Below are 8,124 nucleotides of genomic sequence, written 5' to 3'. Positions count from 1 at the left end.
AAATTCAATGTGAATTAAATATCATTACTAAAACCATATCAAACCAGTGGTAACTATACAACTACTTCAAACAGCACTCTACTTTCTCCCATTAACCCCGAATTTTGTTGCACCATATTCTGTGAAAGTATGGCCTCAGTTGAAAGATATTGTCATCCATGATTTGAGATGTTCTGAGGATTGCAAAGAGTCAGACATGACTGAAGTGACTTAGCATGCATGTAAGGGGGAACTACCTTGCCTGCACCTGGAAGCTGGCCCTTACTCGCTATCACCATTGAATAAGACCACTTTGAAGATATCATTTTACACTGGTAGGAGAAATTTATCCACTAAACTTTCTCAATTTGGGCAGAGATCTGTACTATTTCAAAATTTAGAATATTATTTGCCCTGGACCAGCGTTCACTTTATAAAGTGAGAATAATTGCAGAACAAGGTTAACAGTATTGAATATGAGCCTGAAGAGAAGAGGAAAGTGCCTCATTCTCAGCTTTTCCATTAGTTTTAAGTCCCCAGTTCCCACATGAAAACACTTTGTAAGTGGAATATATCAGATGGCTTCAGTTTTCCTGCTTGATCTCAGATGGACACATTGTTCTCTCTGCCTAGATTCCAGTTGTTGCTATCCTTGCTTAGTTTTAGTTGCTAAATTATGTTGAACTGTAGACCTCTAGACTCTTCTGTCCATGGGATTTCCCAAGCAAAAGTACTGGAGCAGATTGCCATTCCCTTCTCAAGAGGAATCTTCCTGACCCAAGGATTGAACCCTGGTCTCCTGCATTGGCAGACAGATTCTTTATCACTGAGCCATCAGGGAAGCCCAAAGATTCCAGAAACTTGATACCTTATTGATAAAGAATTCCCTTAGACCTTGTGATGGTAAACAATAATACCCCAAAATCCAGTGTTATAATACAACCTTCAACCCAATATATACGTGTTTTATTACACACTCTTAAACATGTAAACATATTTCCTCCCATAAATGTTTGCTGAGCACCCAACCCAACAGGCTACTTTTTAGAGAAAATCAAGTTGACTCCATAGCACATTTTACTCTGAATTGAATATTTGAAAATGACTTGGTTGGGCTTATCTCTCATATTTCCTCAAAAAAGTGGTTTAAAAAATCAAATTCAATGCTCATATAAGAAAATGTGAATTTTCTTATGTGTATGGAATTATTTTTCCCACAAACAAAAATTTCCTGTCCTTAAATTAACATGTGTCATTCATGCAATTCCAAAAAAAAAAAAAAAATGTGTCATATATTCTAACATTTTGGTTACAAAGTCAATGAAGAAAAATGCCCACTCAGAGAGAATTTACATTCCAAAAAATAAATGGCAGAAGTCTATTGGATCATAAATTTCCAGAGGTCAAAAATTAAGGCTATTTAACTCACTTTATATGGTACCCTAATAATCTTAAATGTATGTCTAGCTAATAGTTTGTGTCCTGAATTTCCACATAAGCTTAGATTCTGAAGATGATGGGGAAAAAAGTCCCATTTCTTTGTTCATGTCAACCAACAGCCTCATGAACATTTTCAATATTGTAAATTTAAGTGCACATAATTGAATTCCTGTCCAAGAAGGTGTGAAAAATGTTTAAAATACTGTGTTTGAACACTGACTTGATTTAATGTATTGTTGGTCTCTGGACAACAATGCATTTTACTTTATCACTTGTTTGAATGAGATAAATAATAGAATGCACACACATGTATAAAGGCTCAAGATAATTACTACTTAACATTGACTTTGTTTTTTGTAAATAAACATTGTAATGAACAGTACGTAAGTAATTAGTCAAGCACATCATGGCCAGTATTTCAGATTATATTTAAGGAATTTACAATTAGCATAAAATCAGAATAAAAATCATATTGTAACTTCAATATTAACCAGTTTCTCTTAGCAGATATTTCTCAAGCTCTGCTACACATTAGCATATTCTTGTTCATTTGTTTTTAACTTTTTAAATTAATTTACGTTTTAAATAGGCATTCCCAAGTGTTTGGATGTGTGTAAATTTCCATTAGTAAATTGAATCTGATATTATTCCATTAAGGCAACACTTTTAAGTAAGATTTTCAAATATGCTTAGGTAATAGACGGCAGGAAGTATATGATATTGAATGCAGAGCCATGTGAAATAGTGCTACAGTAAACTTCAAGTTACTAAACATGTTTTTCTGATAATAGACATAACATCTTTATAACAGTGTGAACATTAGCAACAGTGTTCAAAATCTCAAGTCAAGAAGCAAAATCTCAAGTCAAATCTGGGAGAAAAAACAAAATCAAAAAAAGAAAATCCTATCATGTTTTCATTTCATTTCCTACAACACAGAGGAAAAGACCACTGCTTGCAGCAAAACATTGTCATTTAATTTTTGAACACTGGAAACTCAAAGGCAGCTAACCAAGGCGGTTGTGAGTCAGGACTAAAAGGCAAGCTGGGTTCCATTTGTCAAGCCAGGACTCAAGGCATTAGCCAAGGACATCTTCTGATTAGTTCACCCTGAGAGGCTGCCTTTTTCTCATTTGTCCTCCAAAGGTGATGCCTTTTTCTAATTGGTCAGACTAGATGGTATGCTTTTTCTGACTGGTCAACCTAAAAAGGGTGCCTTTTTTCTGATTGGTCCATACAGAAGGGACCTTTTTTTTTTCTGACTTGCACAGATCTCTGAACGCCTGGCCTTCCTGCCAACATATCCACCAGACCAAAGAGACACTTGTTAAGTATCCATGACACCAGGGGGACCCACCTCTAGAGAAGGGAGGGTCGGAGAAGGCAATGGCAACCCACTCCAGTACTCTTGCCTGGAAAAATCCCATGGATGGAGGGGCCTGGTGGGCTGCAGTCCATGGGGTCGCTAGGAGTCGGACATGACTGAGCGACTTCACTTTCACTTTTCACTTTCATACATTGGAGAAGGAAATGGCAACCCACTCCAGTGTTCTTGCCTGGAGAATCCCAGGGACGGGGGAGCCTCGTGGGCTGCCGTCTCTGGGGTCGCACAGAGTCGGACACGACTGAAGCAGCTTAGCAGCAGCAGCAGCAGACACATAAAGCTGATCAAAGAAGACAGACTTAGATTCAAAAGAAATGGTAAGTTTTGAATTCAATCCGAAGTATGAAATTCAGATAAATTGTGCCTTATTTTCTACCTTTTTCTAATTGGTGTGCACAGAGAATAATGTGTCTGGTGATATTCTAAACAAATCATTTGTCATTCCTTGAAACCTGAGCGCTAAACAAATATCTTTGTACCAGAGTCCCTTCTCACCACTTCTCTGCTCCTGCTGATAGTGGTTCCGTCATGTCCAGCTGTTTTGTGACCCCATGGACTGTAGCCCACCAGGCCCCTCTCTCTCTAGGATTTTTCAGGCAAGAATACTGGAGTGGGTTGCATTTCCTTCTTCAGGGGAATCTTCCCAATCCAAGGATGGAATTCACATCCCCTGTGTCTCCTGCATTGGCAGGCAGATTCTTTACCACCGTGCCACCTGGGAAGCCCTACCACATCTCTCCAACATATTAAATGTCAATTTCTGCAGCTGATGAATATTTATCTCAAACATACAAAAGTCAGAACGGTATTCAACCAAAAGCAGAGTGGACTGGTGGCCTGAATCTAATGTATTTGAGGATTACTAGTTCTATTTATTTAAAAAATATTTGCAAATCTATATCATGCATGCTTACTGACTTTTAACTCTGGCATTTAGCCAGCCAATTCATGAGAAATTTGGCCAGGTTCTAGGAGTATTCAAAAATCTAAGTCTCTAGAGAATTTCAGCTTTGTCTCTGTGAGACCAGCCATTGAAAGTTTGAAAATTCAGACCATCGGCCTTAATTTTCTCTCTCTGTCTCTCTCTGCCCTCTCCTATCCCTCTCTCTCTCTAATATGAAACTTGCATGAACACACACATATACACAACTCTGTGAACTTAACTTTTCCTAAATTGACCATTCATTTTTGTCATATTTAAAAAAGAGTAGAGAAACATGGTGCTACGTGCAAAGGGAGATTTTGCGGGTGTTTCTTTAAAAACACTGGCTTTAGGGACCTGAACACGTGGTCTAGGTTTGGAGCACTTCTGTAAAACCGGGCTGAGTAAATGCCATTATATCACTTTTCCAAGGCCAACACCTCCTCTTACCTCCTGTCCACCATCCCCATCCACATTGGAATTATGGAAAATGAGCAAGTTAACCAGAAAGCCATGAACAGAAGACTTCCTTAACCCTTCTCACTCCCCAATATTATACTTGTGTAGTTAAAATTGGATTGATTTGTGAAATCATAATGTGTATTTTCATTTTAAGCTATTCTTCACAGTAACTTCCAAGTCCTGTCTTTTAATTATACATCTACAGTAATTTCTATCTTTTAAATTGTTCTTCTTTTATTCTTGTATTCTTTTCTTTTTATAATTATTCTCATTTAGAAGTGTTGTATTCTCAGAATATGGTGTGTTGAGCCTTCCATAGGGCCTGACACATGGTAAATTTTTATTCTTGGGTAATTCTTGAGATTTTCCTCTTTCTCTTTGGTGATCTGCAGTTTTCCCATGGTGTGCTTATGAGTGGATTTATCTTTCCTGAGCCTGCATTCTATATGGTGGAGACTCTTCAAGTCCAAAATTCTCGATCATCACCTCTTCAGATATTTATTCCTTGCCATCCTTTCCATCGGAGAAGGCAGTGGCACCCCACTCCAGTACTCTCCTGGAAAATCCCATGGATGGAGGAGCCTGGTAGGCTGCAGTCCGTGGGGTCGCTAAAAGTTGGACAACTGAGCGACTTCACTTTCACTTTTCACTTTCATGCATTGGAGAAGGAAATGGCAACCCACTCCAGTGTTCTTGCCTGGAGAGTCCCAGGGATGGGGGAGCCTGGTGGGCTGCCGTCTATGGGGTCACACAGAGTCGGACACGACTGAAGCGACTTAGCAGCAGCAGCAGCAGCATCCTCTCCATTCTCTTTTCCTGGAAATTCTAACACAGAAATATCAATTCCTGTTCCTTTGTGTCTTGGGTCCATGATTTCTGGCTTATGGTTGACATGTACTGTGTTTTTGTTTCTCTGCTCAAGCATCTTAGCATGCATTAAAGTCTCTGTCAGATGGTTCTAGAAAGTAGATGTAATATGGATTGAATTTGCATTCCAATGGTTCATATTCTTAGTGGCATTCCTTAGCACATGATTCAAATGCATGTTGGAATGTTGGCTTTTAGGTGGTGAGCAGGAAGATTTCTGTCTATATTTTTGTTCTCCTCCTTCCTGTTCCCTTTCACTCTGCTCTAATGGTGCCTCCATCCTGCACTTCTCAGGATCACAGTTCATACCAGGATTGATGGCATTGCTGGTATTCACAAGCTCCAGTAGTACTCAGGACACCGCATCCAGTTCCCAAGGGAGTACTTGATCATGCCACCTGACCTTTATCATCTATTTTCCTAAGTTCATAACTTCCCACGTCCCTGGGGATAGCGAGAACAATGATGTTTGAGTCCTTTACAAGACAGGGAGTCCCATTCCAGCTCCTGGCCTCCAGATCCCATTACCCCTCAAGAACCAAACCCTCAAATTTTTATTCTTATTTCTGGTTCCTGAAAATAGCAATCTTGATTTTTGACCCAGATATGTAACTTTGGCTTCTGGTTTTTATAGCATAGTCATCATTGTCGAGTGATTGGAGTAGTAAGAGTAACTTACAATGTGAATTTACTTCAGATGGTAAAGAATCTGCCTGCAGTGCAGGAGATGCAGGTTCATATCCTGGGCTGGGAAGATCACCTGGAGAACAGAATGACAACCCACTCCAGTGTTCTTGCCTGGAGAATCCCATAAACAGAGGAGCCTGGTGGGCTACAGTCCATGGCATCGCAAAGAGCTGGACACGACTGATCAATGCTTTCACGTTTTTTTATATATTAACTATCTAAATATTACCAACTTTAATCATAAGTGTTTATCAACAAAGATTACATGGAGGAAGTGCTAAGGAGTGTGAATCTATTTTTTTTCTGATTACTGTGGAAAATAGTAGTTCTTACTTATCTATTGGCCATTTTTTGGTAATCTCTATGACTTTATAAACTTTCCCTAACAGCCTAGCATCAATATTGGCTGATTACAGACTAGCCATCACAACTGAGCAGTTTCACATGGTCTGAAATATTTTTTTAAAGGGTTTTTTGGTTGCAAGTGACAGAAACACGTTAACTATTGACACCATTAAGTTCAAGAAGAGCAAAAATTTCACTGATTCTCAAGGCTGAAAGGAAAATGAGTTTTCCATTTGTTGTCTCTGTTCTCTCAGCAGGTCAGATTCATTCTATCAGAGGGGCTTCCTCTACCAATTCAGGAAAACAATGATTCCTGAAGTCCCAAGGTTTCTGGAGCAGTCAAGGTTTGAAACTTGTCCTCCAGACCCAAGTTTAGAAATTCTAGGGAAATGTTCTGACTGATGCAGCTTGAGTCAGTTGATCACCTCTGGGCAAATTGAAAGTGATCGTGGATGTGGAGGGTATAATAACATGGTAGCACTCAACTCAAACCACGTGGATAAAATAGGATGGTGCTGATCATGGCAGACAAGAGAATAGATTTCCATTATGGCTTTTAAATAAACATAAAAGTAAAGATTATGTTTGAACTCTCAGGAGACAAAGATTGTCACAGTTAGTGTTTGATTCAGGAAGGAGACACCACTCTATATTACATTAAGGATGTAACAGAAGCAATTAGTGGAGAAGGAAATGGCAACCCACTCCAGTATTCTTGCCTGGGAAATCCCATAAACAGAGGAGCCTGGCGGGGCTACAGTCCACAGGATCGTAAAGAGTCAGAGGTGACTTAGTGTCTGAACAACAACAGAGGCAATTAGACATTTACAAAGTAATTGGAACCAAGGAAAGAACTGAAGACACAGAGGCTGGTACTGAACTAACTTTAGGGATAAAATAAGACGATGAATTGTAGAAGTGTTGGGCAATAATTGTTTTAACTACTGAGTCATTTCTTTAGGTAATACAAAGATGAAGAAAGCATCATCAGAAACTTTCTTATTTTCTCTTAAAAAATGATGAGGAAACAGGTGCAGTTGGGGAGTTATTCAAATAAACAAGATACTGAGTAATGTGTGGAACATTATCAAGGACCAGTAAAATTTTCTGAGCTGTATTTTACATGCCCCACTAATTTGTGTGATCTGGAAGCCTGCTCCCTGTGATAAAATAGACTCTCCATTTCTGTGTGTGCCCTGTGTTTTTTGAGAGTTATTTGTGTCTCTTTCTCCATTGCATGGAACAAAATCAACCTATTACAAGATACTTGCAAGAATATAGAACTATAAAATAAGTATAAAGTCAACCAAGGATCAATCTGATCAATGTGCCTATGTTTCAAATTTGAGTTTTGGGGGAGCTTGGGAAAAAGGAAAACATTATGAATTAGAAATATTTTATCACAGTAAATAAGAAGACTATCAGATCATCAAGAAAACAAATGTTGTCAGTACCTGGAAAATACAGTGAGTGTCTCCATGAGAAAGTAGAAAAATAGGGAATAAAATTTACTTCAGCTAATAGTAATTGAAGACTAGATATAACATTTATCTTGGAAAAGAAGGAAGGCTGAAATTTTAATAAGCAAACAGTCAATCACAAAAATTTAGTGAACGAAGAGCAAATTGCCTAAATAATGGGAAGGAAAAAAAGAAATCAGCAAAATGAATATTAAAATAAAGAAGATCAACAAAGCCTTGAAAAACTTGCAAAACTGAGAGCGGCTGCCTCCCAAAAAAATATATGAGGAAAGCACACATACACACTCACACACACACACACACACGTTAGGCATGAAGAAAGGGACTATCACTACTGATAGTGCAGATATTTAAAGGGGAGGAAGAGGAAATTATGAGCAACTTCATGTATGTTTTTAATGCTACTTACTTGATTGATGGTGACTGCAGCCATGAAATTAAAAGACGCTTACTCCTTGAAAGGAAAGTTATGACCAACCTAGATAGCGTATTGAAAAGCAGAGACATTACTTTGCCAACAAAGGTCCGTCTACTCAAGACTATGGTTTTTCCAGTAG

This window comes from Bison bison, unplaced genomic scaffold, assembly GCF_000754665.1.
Source record: "Bison bison bison isolate TAMUID 2011002044 unplaced genomic scaffold, Bison_UMD1.0 scf7180017864527, whole genome shotgun sequence".
NCBI lineage: Eukaryota > Metazoa > Chordata > Mammalia > Artiodactyla > Bovidae > Bison > Bison bison.
The sequence above is the reverse complement of the archived record's forward strand: the minus strand, read 5'-3'. Positions refer to the sequence as shown.